This window comes from Rutidosis leptorrhynchoides, chromosome 2 (genome assembly GCF_046630445.1).
Source record: "Rutidosis leptorrhynchoides isolate AG116_Rl617_1_P2 chromosome 2, CSIRO_AGI_Rlap_v1, whole genome shotgun sequence".
NCBI classification, from domain to species: domain Eukaryota; kingdom Viridiplantae; phylum Streptophyta; class Magnoliopsida; order Asterales; family Asteraceae; genus Rutidosis; species Rutidosis leptorrhynchoides.
The window spans coordinates 237124058-237146291 of NC_092334.1; positions in this window are offsets into that span (position 1 = coordinate 237124058).

Sequence of the window (22234 nt, forward strand, 5' to 3'; positions counted from 1 at the left end):
AATGGAAATGAAAATCTTGTGGTCTATTAAAATTATGAAATGATTATTTATGTTAAACTAATGAACTCACCAACCTTTTGGTTGACACTTGAAAGCATGTTTATTCTCAGGTACGAAATAAATCTTCCGCTGCGCATTTGCTCATCTTAGAGATATTACTTGGAGTCATTCATGACATATTTTAAAAGACGTTGCATTCGAGTCGTTGAGTTCATCAAGATTATTATTAAGTCAATTGTAGTAGGATATATTACGAAATGGTATGCATGTTGTCAACTTTCGATGTAATGAAAGATTGTCTTTTCAAAAAACGAATGCAATGTTTGTAAAATGTATCATATAGAGGTCAAGTACCTCGCGATGTAATCAACTGTTGTGAATCGTTTATAATCGATATGGACTTCGTTTGGATGGATTAGGACGGGTCTCTACAAGCGGGTTATTTCAAAAACTGGTTTTCGAGTAGGATAGGGCTAAGGTGTAACGACCCGACTTTTTCGACTTGCTTTTATGCCTTGTATTTTAGCGAAACTGCGTATTTGTGCATACTGTGTTACTTTATTACTCTGGAACCTTGGCACACGTGTTTTATATTCATATATACTTAAAAACGTGCCCTGGGGTATGTAGAATGCTTTACTTGTCCATTGGATGCTTTATAACCGTTTGTGTTACTTGCCGTTACGAATAAACCGCGGACTGCGCGCACGTTTGACTTTTGTCGGAACCGGAACTTTTGGACTGCAAAATATTAATTATTATTTTCTAATAATAATTACCTGGGCTTTTGGATGCTTAATTTTATTTATTTAATTGCCAAAGCCCAATAGTTAGTCTTGTTGGACTTTCTACCTTGTTGGGCTCAAGCCCACCCTACTCTAGCTAGTGACCCAATTAATTAGCCCAAGTATTATTACTAGTGGCCCATAATAATAAATAAATAATAAATTAATTAATTAATGAGTCATACTAGCATAATGGATAAGGTTTATCTAAATGTTACATAAGATTCTAGCAAAAGGACACACTTTAGACACCATTAGCCAAAAATTAAGTTTTTGTCTTCCCCTCCCCCCTCTAATGCCGTCCACCACCACCACCACCATGGTCTTGGCCACCTCATCAATCTATGTTATCTTCATTTGCCTATAAATACTAGCCTTTAGTCCCTCATTCCAACACTTGATCATTTTGGCTTTTCACACACTTATTCTTTCTTTCTTTCCTAGCTTGTAAGTTTTTCTTTTCCTTCCTCTTTTCTTCTTAAATTCGTGTACATCATCATCATTATGTGGAAGATCAAGTTCCTTCTAGCTTTGATCTTACTTATATCTTGTTGATTCAAGCATGAATCTTTCAAGAACATGGAAGATTCAAGCTTTTTAGCTTGAATCTTCATATCTTTTGTAGATCTACTTCTTTTATAATTTAATCTTTCTATTTTATGATAAAGATTCAAACTTTTGTTTGTAATCTTCATGCATCTTCAAGATCCAAGCTTTATGCTTCAAGATCTTCAAGAACAAACAAGATGCAAGCTTTCTAGCTTGGATCTTCATATCTTTTTGTTAGATCTAAGTTCTTTTTTCTTTGATCATGTTGTTTTGTGAAAAAGATTCAAACTTGTGTTTGTTATCTTCATATATCTTAAAGATCCAAGCTTTATGCTTCAAGATCTTCAAGAACACTTAAAGGTTCAAGCTTTCTAGCTTTGCAACCTTGTAACTTGTGTGAAATGGATCCAAGCTCTCTAGCTTAGGGTTCCATCACCTCATTTGACTTAGATTGTGCTATTACTTGTTGAATTAATGTAAAGTTTGTAACTTTAGTTGTTATTGTGAATTGAAATTGTGTTAAGACTAAAGATATGATGTAACCTTGGTTCATCATCCATCTAAGACTCATGAATGAGTTGTGTTCTTACTTGGTCTTAACATATTGTGTATTGATGGTGAATCTTGGTCAAAAGTGATGCTAAACCATCAACGAGTTGTACACTTGAGGCTACAAGCATCAAGGATGAGAACCGTGATGAGCATCAAGCACCAAGAACCCCACCGGAGCACTTGTCCACTGATTTTCATATCTGATCAGACTACCTGGGCTACTGGAAAGTTGATTTTCAGTTAGTTTGGTTCAAGTAGATGATTTTCCGTTTAGGCTTCGTCTTAATCCGAGTTACGGTTTTGGATTTATGGCCCTCCGATAGTCACTACACCCTATTAACGTTGTGCTGAAATTTCTGACCTACTCGCACTTAAACCATCGCCACAGTCAAACGAAGACGAGTTAGGTTCTGAAAATTTGTTAGCTGTTAGGGGACTCATATACGGAGCCATACTCCACTGATCATGCATCTTTTCGATTTACGTAGAGGTCGTAGCAGCTGACCGAAGTCAGCCTATTGTTTCGATCTCTATTCTCGTCAAACTTACTTAGCTTTTATGATGATGAATGATGATGATGATGACACTTAAACTTATTTTATGCACTATTAGAATTTATAAAGACAACCTACTGACCTAGTAACATTTGATTTAGGTTGACGACCTTTCGGACCGACTTACTACTTGCGTACTTTCATTACCGACTTTACCGCTTTTATCACTGTGAGTTATAGCATCCCTTTTTACTTTAATTATTTTGGAACTGAGAATACATGCGCTTTTTACGTTTTACATACTAGGAACTAGTACTTAAACTTTATATTTGTGTGGGTTATACAACGGCATAAACATTCCCCTTAGCACGGTAACGTTTAGTCATTGGTTTTTGAACCGGTGAACGCGAATCTTAGATATAGATCCATAGGGTTTGACATCCCCACTCGGGCTAGTCGCGCTAGCATTTAACGGGTGTTTAATACTTCGTGAACATACGCACTCGCCAAGTGTACTTTCAGGGGGTTATAAACGTTAAGTCTAGTTACCGGGTGCCCACGGTTATGCATATACTTTTCATACTGTTTTGATACGCTGTTGCAGCACTAAAATCTCGTGGCCTATCTTACGTTACTATTACAACTTAAACTATAGCTCACCAACATTCATGTTGACTTTTAAAGCGTGTATTTCTCAGGTGCCTAGAGGTTTATTGCTTCCGCTGTTAGACTTGATGTCATGCTGTTTCACTTACTGTCATGCTATTATTGAATTGCTGTTATGGACCTACTGTACTAGTTATCCGCTGCATTACTAGAGATGTCTCAAATTATGAAACTTATGTTTTGCATTCATAAACTTATGTTATTTTGGAACAATGGTTTCTAATAAGTCTTATGACATGTTATCTTTTGTAAAACGTTATCTTTTCATGAATGAAAACTAGTTTTCAAGTAGCATGTAGTATTCAACCATGTAAAGATCCAGTTGTTGACGAATCGTACACGATGGTTTTGTACGGGGCGTCACAGTTGGTATCAGAGTATTGGTTGTAGGGAATTAGGTTGCATTAGTGAGTCTAGACCGGACCTAAGTAGGATTCACTAATAGGACTAATCTACAACTAGCTTGTTTACTTGTTTCTGCTAGACTTACTGCATGCTACTGATTACTTTTACTGCTATGATCTTACTGCATGCTATTGCTTATCTTTACTGCCATGCGAACTTGCTGTATGCCTATTTCTGCCTCTGCATGATTACTATCTACTTTCACATGTTATCTCTGATTAGTGCTGATTACCATGCTAAGTTGCTATAGTGCCTAATACTTGCTTGCTTATGACTTACTGATATGGAAAATTTATTTTCCTTGTTCAGATGTCGGATATTCCACCTGTCATCATTTTGGACAGCGATTCAGACTCGTCGACCACCTCACCTACTGCTGCTACTGACACACAGATCCCGTTAACCAGTGACCCCGGCGCTTCATCCTCCAGAACCAGCAGCCATACACCTGTACCAGTGGTTACCGCAGTCGGAGCCGAGGACCCTCCGGAGATTCCAGCTCCAGTTGCCCCGGTACCTCAGGAGCCACAACCCCGCCCCGGTGGTGTTGTGATTCCCGGGGAATACGGGGACGTTCCGTTACGTAATGAGCATAACTATTGGTGCCGACGCCTTCCTGATGGACGTGTCATACCGATCCCACCTTTCAGATACCGGATCATGACTACCGGTCGCCGATCGCCACCACCCCCAGCGGATTCATCATCCGACGACTCATCCACAGATAACACTAGTGACTCCGACTCCGACGAGGAGAACCTTGATGAAACACCTGTGCAGCCACCCTCCACCCCGCCGAAGAAGCGGTACCATTTCGATGGCACCGTTATTCCGGGGATCAACGGAGGTCGAGCGTTCACTAACGCACATGGTTAGCGTCGTAGGGTTACCGCCCGTAAGCGGGTAGTGCCTTACCCGGCTGATCCGTTCGTGTGTAAGCCTTGCCGCCATGCAGCATCTACCTCTGGAGCCGGACCATCTGCACTACCAGCACCTCCTACACCAGCAGCACCTCCTGCTCTGCCAGCCCCTCCCTCTGTCGAGGAACTGGCGAGGGAGGTGGAGATCCTCCATGCTCGGGTGACTGAGCTCGAGGAGCAGATGTCCCATGTGCTGGACATCCTTTACCTACCATCACCATAGAGCTTTGTAGTGGGGTTCATTTTGTAATCTCGTTGTAGTTCCATGTTTTCCTTATGTAATGTACGAACTTATGTATGCAACTCTTTATTAATGGAACTTTGTATTGTTAAATTCTTGCACAGTGTTCTATTTACATTACTGTATGTTGGTTTTGCGGTATTTGTGCCTGGTTGCGTTACTTAATTGGCATGCGTTATGTTGTTTCCCTGTTTACTATATACTATATTATTATATATTAAATGCCGGATTTTGACTTAAGTCAAAATATCTGTTTTTTAAAGGGCAATGGCAAACACACGAACAACACCCACAGCAGCTCAAATCGAAGAGATGATTAATGAACGAGTCGCCGCAGCCTTGGCGGAAATGAACCCTCAAGCTGAACCACCGCCGGTTATCCAACCCGTTTGAAAAGAGTGCACCTACAAGGAATCCTAGAGCTGTAAGCCACATAACTTCAGTGGAACTGAGGGGCCTGTTGGTCTCACAAGATGGTTTGAAAAGCTTGAATCAGTATTCCGAGTCAGCAACTGTTCCGAGTCTAACAAAACCAAATTTGCTTCCTGCACGCTATCTGATGGTTCCCTCACGTGGTAGAATACCATGGCTCAGGCACAAGGTATTAATGAGGCGTATGCTACGCCATGGGAGGAGTTCAAAGCGGCTATGATTGATGAGTATTGTCCGAGAACCGAGATACAAAAGATGGAAATAGATTTTATGCAATTGAAAGCTGTTGGCAACGATCTCGATGGTTACAATCGGAGGTTTCTTGAGTTAGCTCTTATGTGTCCTACCTTGGTCACCCCGGAATTCAAGCGTATGGAGAGATACTTTTGGGGACTCCCTAAGTCCATCAAGGGTAATGTCACCTCGTCCAAGCCACCGAATGTTCCCGAAGCAATGCACATGGCGCATACACTCATGAATCAGATTCTCATCGATGAACCAGAGAAGTCCAAGTCTGAAGCGGGTAGTAGTGACAAGCGCAAGTGGGATAATAACAAGGGAATAATCTACGATCAAACCTCTGCCAAGAGGCACAACAATGGTGGAAACCCCAACCCCAGCACAAGTTCAAACCCGAACTACAAGGGCACTCTACCGCAGTGCAAGAGCTGTTACAAACACCACACTGGGTACTGTAATGTGGTCTGTGAAAAGTGCAACAAGATCGGACATGCTGGTAAGAACTGCAAGATTCCCGTCCTAGCTGTAAGGACAAACCCACATGGGCCAAGGAAATAATGATTGCCCCAATAAGAAGAAGGACGGCGGACCACCGCGTGGTAGATGTTTTAATGTTAATGCAAGGGATGCACGTGAGAACCCCGAATTGGTTACAGGTATATTCACTATCAACAATCTTTTAGCTTCTGTCCTATTTGATACTGGTGCCGATAGAAGCTCTGTATGTAGACACTTTTGTGATAAGATAAAATGGTCATTAGTTCCTTTAAAAGAAAGTATGCTTGTCGAGGTAGCCAACGGTAAACTTGAAAAGGTTGACCAAATTGGCCGAGGAGCTATTATTAACATAGCTGGTGTGGATTTCGAAATTGACTTGATACCCATCAAATTGGGAAGCTTTGACGTGATTGTCGGCATGGACTGGTTGACTAAAGTAAGGGCCAATGTTATCTGTGGAGATAAAGCTCTTCGTATACCATAAGGAGATGGTGAGCCACTGGTTATATACGGAGAGAGATGTAGTTCGAAACTGAACCTCATTAGTTGTATGAAAGCGCAAAAGATCATGAAGAAAGGACGAATTGCCGTTTTAGCACACGTGAAGGCTTTAGAATCAGAGGAGAAGAGTGTGAATGACGTGCGAATCGTGAATGAATTCCCCGACGTCTTTCCGGAAGAGTTGCCTGGATTACCGCCACCCAGAGCAGTGGAGTTCCAAATCGATCTAGTGCCGGGAGCTGCACCCATAGCTCGTGCGCCGTATCGTCTGGCACCTTCAGAACTGCAAGAGTTGCAGAGTTAACTGCAGGAATTGTTCGACCGAGGGTTTATCTAACCGAGCTCGTCGCCTTGGGGCGCACCTGTTTTATTCGTGAAGAAGAAGGATGGATCCTTCCGCATGTGTATCGATTATCGTGAGCTGAACAAGATGACGTTCAAGAATCGATATCCTCTTCCCCTAATTGACGATCTTTTTGATCAGCTGCAAGGATCAAGCGTTTATTCTAAGATCGATTTGTGATCAGGTTATCACCAATTGAGGGTGAAGGAGAGTGATGTGATGAAGACTGTGTTTAGAACCCGCTATGGTCATTATGAGTTTCTCGTGATGCCATTCGGTTTAACCAACGCACCCGCTGTATTCATGGACCTCATGAATCGTGTCTGCAAGCCATACCTGGATAAATTCGTTATCGTCTTCATAGATGATATCCTCATCTACTCTAAGAGTGAAGAAGAACATGAGCAACATCTTCGGTTAGTGCTCAAACTCTTGAGACAAGAGCAGCTTTATGCCAAATTCTCCAAGTGTGAATTTTGGCTGAAGGAAGTCCAATTTCTGGGTCATATTATGAGTGATCAAGGTATCAAAGTTGATCCAGCCAAGATCAAGGCTATCAGCATGTGGGAAACCCCCACTACTCTGACTCACATCCACCAATTTCTAGGTCTTGCCGGTTATTACCGAAGGTTCATTGAAGGTTTCTCTTTGATTTCGCGTCCTTTGACTGCGTTAACTCATAAAGGGAAGAAGTTTGTTTGGGAAAAAGAACAAGAAGCAGCATTTCAAACCCTGAAGCAGAAGTTAACCACCGCACCTATCTTATCTCTTCCTGAAGGCAGTGACGACTTTGTTGTGTACTGTGATGCTTCGAAAAATGGTTTTGGTTGTGTATTGATGCAAAGAACGAAGGTCATTGCCTATGCATCTCATCAAATGAAGGTCCACGAGCGAAACTACACTACTCACGATCTCGAACTTGGAGCCGTTGTCTTCGCTTTAAAGTTGTGGAGACACTATCTTTATGGGACAAAGAGTACCATATTCACCGATCACAAAAGCCTCCAACACATCTTTGATCAGAAGCAACTGAACATGAGATAGCGTCGATGGATTGAAACGCTAAACGACTACGATTGTGAACTTCGCTACCATCCGGGCAAGGCCAATGTTGTAGCTGACGCCTTAAGCCGAAAGGAGAGGACGGTACCTCTTCGCGTTCGGGCTCTGAACATCACCATCCATTCGAACCTCCACAGTCAGATTCGAGTAGCCCAAGAAGAGGCTCTCAAGGAGGAGAACATATCTCGCGAATACCTGAACATTCTCGTCTCTAAATTTGAGGTTAAGGAGTCTAGACTCCGATGTTATGCTGGAAGAATTTGGGTACCTCATTATGGAGATCTACGGAACCTTATACTTGATGAAGCCCAGAAGTCGAGATATTTGATTCATCCAGGAGCTGGCAAAATGTACCACGATCTTAAGGAACAGTATTGGTGGCCAAATCTTAAGAAGGATGTTGCAACTTATGTTGGATGGTGTTTAACTTGTTCGAAGGTTAAGGCTGAACATCAGAGGCCATCTGGATTACTTCAGCAACCAGAAATCCCACAATGGAAATGGGAAACAATTACAATGGATTTCATCACGAAGCTACCAAAGACGGTGGGTGGATACGATACAATCTAGGTTATCGTTGAACGTCTTACCAAATCTGCTCATTTTCTAGCTATGAAAGAAACAGACACAATGGAGAAACTTGCTCAACTGTACATCAAAGAAGTTGTATCTCGTCATGGTGTGCCTCTATCAATTATCTCAGATCCCGATCCCCATTTTGCTTCCAGATTCTGGCGTTCATTGCAAGAAGCCTTAGGAACTCGTCTCAATATGAGCACCGCGTATCACCCCCAGACCGATGGTCAGAGCAAACGAACGATTCAGACTCTAGAGGACATGTTATGTGCCTGTGTTATTGACTTCGGAAAGTCTTGGGAAAGGCATCTGCCTCTAGCCGAATTCTCTTACAACAATAGTTATCATTCGAGTATTAAAGCCGCGCCTTTTGAAGCGATGTATGGCCGCAAGTGCCGTTCTCCCATTTGTTGGGCTGAGTTAGGCGAAGTGCAAATCACCGGACCCGAGATAGTCCATGAAACGATGGAGAAGATTTCTCAGATTCAGGCAATACTTAAGACGGCCCGCGATCACCAAAAGAGTTATGCTGATCTTAAACGTAAAGACTTTGAATTCAACGTAGGTGACCGATTAATGTTGAAGGTCGCACCTTGGAAGGGTGTAATTCATTTTGGAAAGCGCGAAAAGTTAAACCAGCGATATATTGGTCCTTTTGAAATTTTGGAACGTGTTGGACCCGTTGCTTACCGTTTGGATCTTCCGACTCAGTTGAGTGCCGTTCATCCTACCTTTCATGTATCAAATTTGAAGAAATGTCTTGCTCCACTGGAACTTATCATACAATTGGAAGAACTTACCATTGATGACCAACTCCACTTTGTGGAAGAACCTGTCGAAATTATGGACCGTGAGGTCAAAACCTTGAAACGCAATAAGATTCCAATTGTCCGAGTTCGATGGAATGCCAAGCGTGGACCTGAGTTTACCTGGGAGTGAGAGGATCAAATGAAGCAGAAGTATGCTCACCTTTTTCCGACTCCATCACCATCAGCTTAAATTTCGGGACGAAATTTCCAATAACATGTGGGTAATGTAACGACCCAACTTTTTCGACTTGCTTTTATGCCTTGTATTTTAGTGAAACTGCGTATTTGTGCGTACTATGTTACTTTATTACTCCGAAACCTTGGCACACATGTTTTATATTCATATATACTTAAAAACGTGCCCTGGGGTATGTATAATGCTTTACTTGTCTATTAGATACTTTATAACCGTTTGTGTTACTTGCCGTTACGAATAAACCGCGGATTGCGCGCACGTTTGACTTTTGTCGGAACCGGACCTTTTGGATTGCGAAATATTAATTATTATTTTCTAATAATAATTACCTAGGCTTTTGGATGCTTAATTTTATTTATTTAATTACCAAAGCCCAATACTTAGTCTTGTTGGACTTTCTACCTTGTTAGGCTAAAGCCCACCCTACTCTAGCTAGTGACCCAATTAATTAGCCCAAGTATTATTACTAGTGGTCGATAATAATAAATAAATAATAAATTAATTAATTAATGAGTCATACTAGCATAATGGATAAGGTTTATCAAAATGTTACATAAGATTCTAGCAAAAGGACACACTTTAGACACCATTAGCCAAAAAGCAAGTTTTTGTCTCCCCCTCCCCCCTCTAATGCCGTCCACCACCACCAACATGGTCTTGGCCACCACATCAATCCATGTGATCTTCATTTGCCTATAAATACTAGCCTTTAGTCCCTCATTCCAACACTTGATCATTTTGGCTTTTCACACACTTATTCTTTCTTTCTTTCCTAGCTTGTAAGTTTTTCTTTTCCTTCCTCTTTTCTTCTTAAATTCGTGTACATCATCATCATTATGTGGAAGATCAAGTTCCTTCTAGCTTTGGTCTTACTTATATCTTGTCGATTCAAGCATGAATCTTTCAAGAACATGGAAGATTCAAGCTTTTTAGCTTGAATCTTCATATCTTTTGTAGATCTACTTCTTTTATACTTTAATCTTTCTATTTTATGATAAAGATTCAAACTTTTGTTTGTAATCTTCATGCATCTTCAAGATCCAAGCTTTATGCTTCAAGATCTTCAAGAACAAACAAGATGCAAGCTTTCTAGCTTGGATCTTCATATCTTTTTGTTAGATCTAAGTTCTTTTTGCTTTGATCATGTTGTTTTATGAAAAAGATTCAAACTTGTGTTTGTTATCTTCATATATCTTAAAGATCCAAGCTTTATGCTTCAAGATCTTCAAGAACACTTAAAGGTTCAAGCTTTCTAGCTTTGCAACCTTGTAACTTGTGTGAAATGGATCCAAGCTCTCTAGTTTAGGGTTCCTCACCTCATTTGACTTAGATTGTGCTATTACTTGTTGAATTAATGTAAAGTTTGTAACTTTAGTTGTTATTGTGAATTGAAATTGTGTTAAGACTAAGGATATGATGTAACCTTGGTTCATCATCCATCTAAGACTCATGAATGAGTTGTGTTCTTACTTGGTCTTAACATATTGTGTATTGATGGTGAATCTTGGTCAAAAGTGATGCTAAACCATCAACGAGTTGTACACTTGAAGCAACAAGCATCAAGGATGAGAACCGTGTTGAGCATCAAGCACCAAGAACCCCACCGGAGCACTTGTCTACTGATATTCATATCTGATCAGACCATCTAGGCTACTGTAAAGTTGATTTTCAGTTAGTTCGGTTCGAGTAGATGATTTTCCGTTTAGGCCTCGTCTTAATCCGAGTTACGGTTTTGGATTTATGGCCCTCCGATAGTCACTACACCCTATTAACATTGTGCTGAAATTTCTGACCTACTCGCACTTAAACCATTGCCACGGTCAAACGAAGACGAGTTAGGTTCTGAAAATTGGTCAACTATTAGGGGACTCATATACGGAGCCATAGACACTGACCATGCATCTTTTTGATTTACGTAGAGGTCGTAGCAGCTGACCGAAGTCAGCCTATTGTTTCCATCTCTATTCTCGTCAAACTTACTTAGCTTTTATGATGATGAATGATGATGATGATGATGACACTTAAACTTATTTTATGCACTATTAGAATTTATAAAGACAACCTACTGACCTAGTAACATTTGATTTAGGTTGACGACCTTTCGGACCGACTTACTACTTGTATACTTTCAATACCGACTTTACCGCTTTTATCACTGTGAGTTATAACATCCCTTTTTACTTTAATTAATTTGGGACTGAGAATACATGCGCTTTTTATGTTTTACATACTAGGCACGAGTACTTAAACTTTATATGTGTGTGGGTTATACAACGGCATAAACATTTCCCTTAGCACGGTAACGTTTAGTCATTGGTTTTTGAACCGGTGAACGCGAATCTTAGATATGGATCCATAGGGTTTGACATCCCCACTCGGGCTAGTCGCGCTAGCATTTAACGGGTGTTTAATACTTCGTGAACATATGCACTCGCTAAGTGTACTTTCAGGGGGTTATAAACGTTAAGTCTAGTTACCGGGTGCCCACGGTTATGCATATACTTTTCATACTGTTTTGATACGCTGTTGCAGCACTGAAATCTCGTGGCCTATCTTATGTTACTATTACAACTTAAACTATAGCTCACCAACATTCGTGTTGACTTTTTAAGCGTGTATTTTTCAGGTGCCTAGAGGTTTATTGCTTCCGCTGTTAGACTTGATGTCATGCTGTTTCACTTGCTGTCATGCTGTTGTTGAATTGCTGTTATGGACCTACTGTACTAGTTATCCGCTGCATTACTAGAGATATCTCAAATTATGAAACTTATGTTTTGCATTCATAAACTTATGTTATTTTGGAACAATGGTTTGTAATAAGTCTTATGACATGTTATCTTTTGTAAAACATTATTTTTCATGAATGCAAACTGGTTTTCAAGCAGCATGTAGTATTCAACCGTGTAAAGATCCTGTTGTTGACGAATCGTACACGATGGTTTTGTACGGGGCGTCACATAAGGAAATTATGGGTTATAGCTATGGAGGTGATGGGTATGGCTCGTGGGTATGCTCGTGAGATCAATCTAGTGTTTATCATCTCCGTTGCGTTTACGTACCTTTCCTGCAATATTGAATCTCAATATTGATACGTGAGCACTCATAACTTAACTTTTATATATTATTAGTATATCCCTGACTAGTGCTCGAGTAGTTATGTTTATGTATGCTTCTATGATTAATTTTGTCGTTAAATAACTTATGATAGATTATGAATTAGATATGTATGCGATTGAGTTAAGGTATATGATATGCATGTCGTTGGGAAGCTAGCGAAAAATTTAGAACTTTTCATTTAGATATCGAATGATTATGAACGGATTAAAAGATATCGTCAATTGAATTATCTATAATTTTAAAAGTATTATTGTTTAAAAAATTATTATTATCGTTATCGTTATCGTTATCGTTATCGTTAACATTAATATTATCATCGTTATTATTATTATTATTATCAATATTATTATTATATTTATTATTATTATTATTATTATTATTATTATTATTATTATTATTATTATTATTATTATTATTATTATTATTATTATTATTATTATTATTATTATTATTATGATTATTATTATTATGATTATGATAATTATTATTATTATTAATATTTTTAAAATAATTAATATTTTTATCAAAACTATCATTTTATTATTTTTATTGCCATTATTATTATTTAAAATATCATTAATATTAAAACCAACATTTTTATTAAAATTATCATTTTTAATAGAATTATCATTGTTATTATAAGATATCATTATTATTATCATCTTAGTATTATTAATTATCATTTTAATAGAACTATTATCTTTATAAAATATTATTATTATCACTGTTAATATTAAAAAGTTTCGTTATTATTATTAAGATTATCATGATTAGAGTTATCATCTTATCATAATTAATATCCTCTTTAATAAATATAAATAATGTTATTATTATTATTATTACAAAATACAACTTTTACTTATTATTGTTATTATCACTAATATAGTTACAATAATAATAGTTACAATAATAATACATATCACTATATTTTGACCACAAGTAATATAGTTACAATAATAATACATATCACTATATTTTTACCATATTAAGTGCACTTTATAAATTTTACTACTTAAGATATATAAAAGTATATTTTATCATATATAAATGTTGATAAATAATTTCTATTATTTACCATAATAAAATCTAAAAAATATATTTAAATATATAAAACGATTACATTTAAGTTATATAATAAACGTGTATAAATTTTGGAAACATTTTGGGTCAAATTGAGTTTTGTTAACTTTTACATGATAATCTCGAGCATTAGGATTGTGATACACAATGACTTGACCTAAATTGGTAGACGAATATTGACCATTATATAAATATATATATACTTAATATAGGTTCGTGAATCCGAGGCCAACCTTACACTTGTTCAATGACGACATATGTATTTTTACTACGAAATACAGTATTGTGAGTTCCATTTGCTCCCTTTTTAAATGCTTTTGCAATATATATTTTTGGGACTGAGAATACATGCGCTGCTTTATAAATGTTTGATGAAATAGACACAAGTACTTAAACTTCATTCTATGGTTGAATTATCGAATCGAATATGCTCCTTTGTATCATGTCCGAAGTTTTCCCGGAATGATGGTGAATTTATCATGTCCGAAGTTGTCCCAGAATGATGGCGAATTTATCATGTCCGAAGTTTTCCCGGAATGATGGCGAATTTATCATGTCCGAAGTTTTCCCGGAATGATGGTGAATTTATCATGTCCGAAGTTATCCCGGAATGATGGCGAATTTATCATGTCCGAAGTTGTCCCGGAATGATGGCAAATTTATCATGTCCGAAGTTGTCCCGAAATGATGGAGAATTTATCATGTTCGAAGTTGTCCCGAAATGATGGCGAATTTATCATGTCCGAAGTTGTCCCGGAATGATGGCGAATTTATCATGTTCGAAGTTATCCCGGAATGATGGCAAATTTATCATGTCCGAAGTTGTCCCGGAATGATGAGGATATTCTATATGCAACTTGTTAAGGTCGATTACCAGGTGTTCAATCCATATGAATGAATTTTATGCATGATGTTTATGGGAAATGGGAATATTAAATCTTGTGGTCTATTAAAATGATGAATTTTATTGTTTACGATAAACCTATGAACTCACCAACCTTTGGGTTGACACTTGAAAGCATGTTTATTCTCAAGTATGAAAGAAATCTTCCGCTGTGCATTTGCTCATTTTAGATATATTACTTGGAGTCATTCATGGCATATTTCAAAAGACGTTGCATTCAAGTCGTTGAGTTCAATAAAGATTATTATTAAGTAAATGACAGATTAGGTCATTTATAGTTTGGATATTATGAAATGGTATGCTTGCCTGTTAACTTTCGATGTAATGAAAGTTTGTCTTTTAAAAACGAATGCAATGTTTGTAAAATGTATCATATATAGCTCAAATACCTCGCGATGTAATCATATGTTATTGTATTCGTCCTTATGGATTTGGACGGGTCATCACATGTGGTTTCAGAGCGGTGGTCTTAGTAAACCAGGTCTTGTATTGGTGTGTCTAACTGATAGTTGCTTAGATGCATTAGTGAGTCTGGACTTCGATCGTGTCTACATGTTAAAAGTTTTGCTTATCATTTCTAATCAGAAATCATCTTCTTATCATCCTTAGGAAATTACCTACTTATTACTCTTAGTCTAGACACATCTTACTGCATTGATTGCATGAATAGTGTATAGACAAAATTCATATCTTAGCGTATCTGTTACTGTAAACTTTGCTTGACATATTCAGTAAACTCCTCCGTAATCTATTTAATCTATTGTTCTATATATATAGATATTCTATGTAATTAGAATACCATCCAACAGCCGGAAATCATTTCCTATCGAAAAATCCTTTACTTAATCGTACGAAATGGAACTCGTCACTAGGTCAAGTTCTTCGGAACCCGAAAGCTATTCCGACATGGATGTTCACCTAAGCTCCGGAAGCAGCGTCACTAGAATTAATCAACCAATCATCCATCCTCAATTCCTCTGATGGGTTCGTAGTCTCCTTAATCATTGGAGACAAAAAGAAGGCGATCCTTTCCATCTACCACATTGTTCTCTTAGCGATGAACCTGAAGCTCTTACCGGCGAACCTGTTCGAAACACCATTTTCACTCTCATTGCCCGAATATCTCGCCACAATTATATTTTGTCCACAATTCTACACCTTATTCATCCGCTCGTTCCGACCGACAATCATCCCGGAATAATAGAAGAAGTCAACGAACATCGCACTCGGGTAATCAATTTAGAAAATATGGTGCAAAATTTACCAGCTTCAGCAATATCACTGTCATCAACAGTACCATCAGTAACAGAACCAGTACCATTGACAAACCATGCCTCAACATCTTATTCTGTACCTCGAGTATAATCATCATTCTACGTATCATTCTACCTCAATTATCTTCATTCGACATGATGATTATGTAATCTTTAAAGTTTTAGAGATTATGTGTTCTAGTTCTAACGATAAATCAAATGAGATTAATATCATATTAACTCATTAAATCCATGATTACATCTGAAGAAAATATATATGTATATATGTTTTCATAAAGATTGTAATTAAAAATTCTTTCGTACAAACTGTTAATGGTGAAAATACTTTAACGGGTAGGTAATACCCGAGGAATATTTAGATTTCACATTAATAAGTTACACTGTACATTCTTCGAATCTGATTCAACAGTCATTTACCATCCTACTTACATCCACAGATATACGAATCCGTTCACCACAAAATAACCATTTTCATTCAATTTCATATTTGGATTTTGACTTATCAAAATCCAACAAGTAGCATAATGAAGAAAACATTGGACAAAATAAAATTTGTTAGAAACAAACAAATTAACTATGAGAAATTTTGTTAAGTATCCACGCTAACAAAATCCTAGCTAACTGTTCATAGCTAACTGATTACATTTTATTTATCGCAATTTTAATTCTCGAAATTTTATTTATCGTCATTTAATTACTGTTATTTATTTTACGCACTTTAAATATCGGGACACGTATACAAGGTTTTGACATATCATATCGACTCTTCTATATATATTATTTGGAATAACCATAGACACTCTATATGCAGTAATGATCGAGTTAGCTATACAGGGTTGAGGTTGATTCTATAATAATATATACTTTGAGTTGTGATCGAGTCTGAGACATGTATACAATGGGTCACGATACGTATTAATTAATTCTAATATTATATATTAAACTATATATGAATTATTGAATTACTAATTGTGGACTGCTAACTGTGGACTGCCAACATTGGACAATTAAAATGAATTAAAATATTAATTATAACATATGAAACTAAACAATTCTTCAAGTTTTCCACTTGATTTCATCTTAAACAATCATTTGTATCTTGACGATTACAATCTACGTTCAAATCTTTCTTGATTCTTGAAAGCACCTCAATCGAGAGATTTAACCAACTGCATCTCATCTACGAGAGGAAAGATTTATGCATATAGTTATGCACCTGAAAAACTCTTGGAACCTGAATAAACGTTTAACATGTATCTATGCTAGCTTCCTTGCCATTGTTATTACTGAAAAATAACATTGCAATTCTTTTTCAAATTAGCCAATTTTGTCACAGCTTCAGTAAATCAATTTCAACTTTTCATTCGAATAAAATCTATTATAACTTTGATATATAAGTTTTTCCTTCATCACCGTTATCGAAGAAACGTTTATATTCCACCACATTAGCAGTAAACTTACCAGCAACTTCATTGATCTTTGATTTTCTGAAAAATCATTATCTTTATTGAAACCCTATTCGCATCTTGTAACGATAATTGCCATACCAATTACCGAAAATTAGTAATCAGTATTTTGAATCTCGTACCATTTTTTTACATCAAGAATTATACGTATAACATCTATCGCTTAGAATTATGATCTTCCATTTTGAAATGTAGATAAGTACACAATCTACGAATCAACACTCCAAAATTTTGAAAATTTTTGATGAAGCAGCAAAAACTGTAAACGACCATAACAGTCGAAAGTTTAATGATAAAGAGTGGAGTGTTGGAAACACTCAATAGAAAATTTAGTACCAAAAAGCGGATTATGCGAAATTATGAAGGAGACTGTGGACAAATCCCAAGGACTAAACTTGTACATAAAGAATCTTGATGATTCTGATTCTGATGAAATCTTTAACGAATGTCTGGCTCCTTAATCGCTCTAAATCATCGTGAATGAATTTCTTCATCACAATTTGATTCTAAAATTCTAAGATATTATAGTATCCTCTATTATAAATATACTCGATATTTCTGAAGATAATTTCATAACTATTCTTATCCGAAATCATTTATCTTCTTGCGTTATCAGTGTTACATCAGAAAGGAACTATTTTCGTTTCTAAATTCTGAAAAATTCGAATTGACATATGAATGTTTTTGAAGTAATATTGGGAACTGATGCATGAGTTAGTATAATATAATGACACTTGATCAATGTGATTATATTACAGTAAGTCATGCTGAGTTTCTAAATAGAATGTGATGATTCACAGATCATAACGTCATCATGTGCTATGTTACACGACTCTTGTATTCTACTTGAACTCTAAACATATCAAGAAAATATTTTCTTGATGATTCGGTTTTTTCCAGGATATTCTGGTAATTTGACAAATCAAGATAGTGCCATTACAATTTCCTTCTTAGAACATTAACTATGTTCATTCCGAAATTCATACCTATGAATTCTGGACCATTATTCGCTTGACTTGAAGTCGGAAAGAGGAGACAAAAGTACGGAACTCTTGAATATAAAAGAAAATATAAAGCTCGACAACAACACATAAATTACAAACCGTGCATATCAATACGTATTGCAACGTAAAGGCACGAGAGAATTAAAATTACTATAACCCCAAGGTAATAGTAAAAGTAAATAAAATCCTCCGGTGGTAGATGAAAAAGAAGAATGACAGATATGAAAGTGAGGAGTATATCAAGAATCAGTACTGGATGGAGCATATAGACGAATACTTTAAAATATGAGTTGAGGGAGAAAGAATAGAAGGTGTGAGTTGTAAGGAAACGAAGAAGGTGGATTTATAGTGAAATATCCGACAGAGAAATCGAGATGGATTATCGCATTAAATCGAAGAGGATCATAATTTCCTTAATTGCCGAAGAATCAAATCTTATATTGATTACAAAGATTTTCTTTAACCCAGAGATCAATCGTGATGACGTCAAAAGATAAGGCAAATTTCTATTTTCTCATTTAACTCTTTTACGATAGCTTCACTCATACGCTTCGAGAAATCAAATTATTTTATCCGTATTTCTTAATCATGGTAAAATTTTTATGTATCTGCTTATATTCGTCATAATAACATTCTTACTGTTAGTCATGACGACCTCGATCAAATTTTGGGGACGAAATTTCTTTAACGGTTGGTACTGTGACAACCTGGAAATTTCCGACCAAATTTAAACTCTAATCTTTATATTATTCCGACATGATAAGCAAAGTTTGTTAACTTAAATCTCAAGAATTTTAAATTATGTTCATACATTCATTTAACCTCGACCGAATTTTGACGATTCACAAACCATTATATGAACGGATATGATTATATATGTATATGTGTATATATTATAACTTGAATACATTAACAAAGTATTAGACGTATAATACTTTACATAAACGTATTTGTTTCAAAATATATTTAGAATAATTATCGACAGAATTAAAAGATAATATCAAATGATTGAATTATCAGATACAATGAATTATGGTTACGAGTCTCTGTTGAGAGGTCCACATTGATTTGAGAAATCTTCCCATTTTAACAATATTCGTAAAAATGGTAAAGTGATTTACAAGTAAGAACAAATTGTCAAGTTTCGAGAGTTAGACAACGGTTAGTGGAAGATTGAATTTCATAATACTTGATTGATCTATTTTCAAATGTACGAAAACGCTTTTCAATATAATAGAACTTGATTATTTAAAATGTCTTTGATTAAATAAATGTTGATTATTAAATATATAGAAAACTTGCAACTTGTATTCAAAACATGTTCATTAAAAATATATGTTTTCAAATTAATTAAGTACATGATAGTAATACTCACTTAGTAATGCGATTGATATTTAAAACGTTAGGGCATAAATAAATTGTATTTATTTAAGTTTTAAAGTATAAACGATACGTGTTATAATATTCTTCTAAACAATTTAAAAACGAACTTTGAAATATAATTAATTTTGAAAGACTAAATATTATATCATTAGATAAATACTTCAAACATATATATTACGTATAAATTTACAATTCTAAATAGAAAGATATATATATATATATATATATATATATATATTTTAACTTAGTCATAAAACGTCCTAATTTAAAATAATATATTTTGATAAACAACGAGCCACCGATTTATAGAAGAAAATGACCACAACACTCAATTATATAAGTTACATTTTTCATAAAATAATTCATCAATGATTAAGTCTAAATTTTGATAATGGTACGAGTCACTAAATGTAAAGGATAAGTTTTCTTAGCATACGAGAATGCGTTCGAGAAACCAAAACTCGAACATAAGTCGAGTGACAACGTACGAGACATTGGAACAGAAATTACAAATTAACTACGCACATAAATATAATATAATATATAATTAATTATATATATTAAATATATAAAAAAAATATATTAACGAGTGTTGGTAGTAACCAACATCATACGATCGCATGATAAATTCATTGGGACTCCATGCGATCGCATGGAGTCAAGATCCTGAAATCATGTATAAAACGAACTCGTTCAGCTCTTTGTGCACAGACTTAAATTTCTTTATCTCTCTATACTACTGATATACTCCATATATATTTATTTATTTTATTAATATTTTTATAAATAAAGATTATTATTATTATTACTATATTAATATTCGTAGTATTATTATTATACATAAAATACTACGACGAGGTCATGAGCAGGTTATTTCAAAAACTGGTTTTCGAGTAGGATAGGGCTAAGGAAATTATGGGTTATAGCTATGGAGGTGATGGGTATGGCTCGTGGGTATGCTCGTGAGATCAATCTAGTGTTTATCATCTCTGTTGCGTTTACGTACCTTTCCTGCAATATTGAATCTCAATATTGATATGTGAGCACTCATAACTTAACTTTTATATATTATTAGTGTATCCCTGACTAGTGCTCGAGTAGTTATGCTTATGCATGCTTCTATGATTAATTTTGTCGTAAAATAACTTATGATAGATTATGAATTAAATACGTATGCGATTGAGTTAAGGTATATGATATGCATGTCGTTAGGAAGCTAGCGAAAAATTAAGAACTTTTCATTTAGATATCGCATGATTTCGATGAACGGATAAAAAGATATTGCCAATTGATTTATCTATAATTTTAAAAGTATTATTGTTAAAATAATTATTATTATCATTATCGTTATCGTTATCGTTATTGTTATCGTTATCATTATCGTTAACGTTATCGTCGTTATTATTATTATTGTTATCAATATTATTATTATTATTATTATTATTATTATTATTATTATTATTATTATTATTATTATTATTATTATTATTATTATTATTATTATTATTATTATGATTATTATTATCATTATTATTATTATTATTATTAATATTTTTAAAATAATTAATATTTTTATCAAAACTATCATTTTATTATTTTTATCGTAATTATTATTATTTAAAGTATCATTAATATTAAAACCATCATTTTTATTAAAATTATCATTTTTAATAGAAATATCATTGTTATTATAAGATATCGTTATTATTATCATCTTAGTATTATTAATTATCATTTTAATAGAACTATTATCTTTATAAAATATTATTATTATCACTGTTAATATTAAAAAGTATCGTTATTATTATTAAGATTATCATGATTAGAGTTATCATCTTATCATAATTAATATCCTCTTTAATAAATATAAATAATGTTATTATTATTAGTAGAATAATAATTATTATTATTATTACAAAATACAACTTTTACTTATTATTGTTATTATCGATATTATTTTATCAAATAAATATGTGGTACAAAGATATTTTTACCACACGTAATATAGTTACATTAATAATACATATCACTATATTTTTACGATATTAAGTGAACTTTATAAATTTTACTACTTAAGATATCTAAAAGTATATTTTCTCATATATAAACGTTGATAAATGACTTCTATTATTTCCCATAATAAAATCTAAAAAATATATTTAAATATATAAAACGATTACATTTAAGTTATATAATAAACGTGTATAAATTTTGGAAATCATTTTGGGTCAAATTGACTTTTGTTAACTTTTACATGATAAACTCGAGCATTAGGATTGTGATACACAATGACTTGACCTAAATTGGTAGACGGATATTGATCATTATATAAATATATATATATACTTAATATAGGTTCGTGAATTCGAGGCCAACTTTGCACTTGTTCAATGACGACATATGTATTTTTACTACGAAATACAGTATTGTGAGTTTCATTTGCTCCCTTTTTAAATGCTTTTGCAATATATATTTTTGGGACTGAGAATACATGCGCTGCTTTATAAATGTTTGACGAAATAGACACAAGTACTTAAAACTACATTCTATAGTTGAATTATCGAATCGAATATGCCCCTTTTTATCATGTTCCAAGTTTTCCCGGAATGATGGTGAATTTATCATGTCCGAATTTGTCCCAGAATGATGGCGAATTTATCATGTCCGAAGTTTTCCCGGAATGATGGCGAATTTATCATGTCCGAAGTTTTACCCGAATGATGGTGAATTTATCATG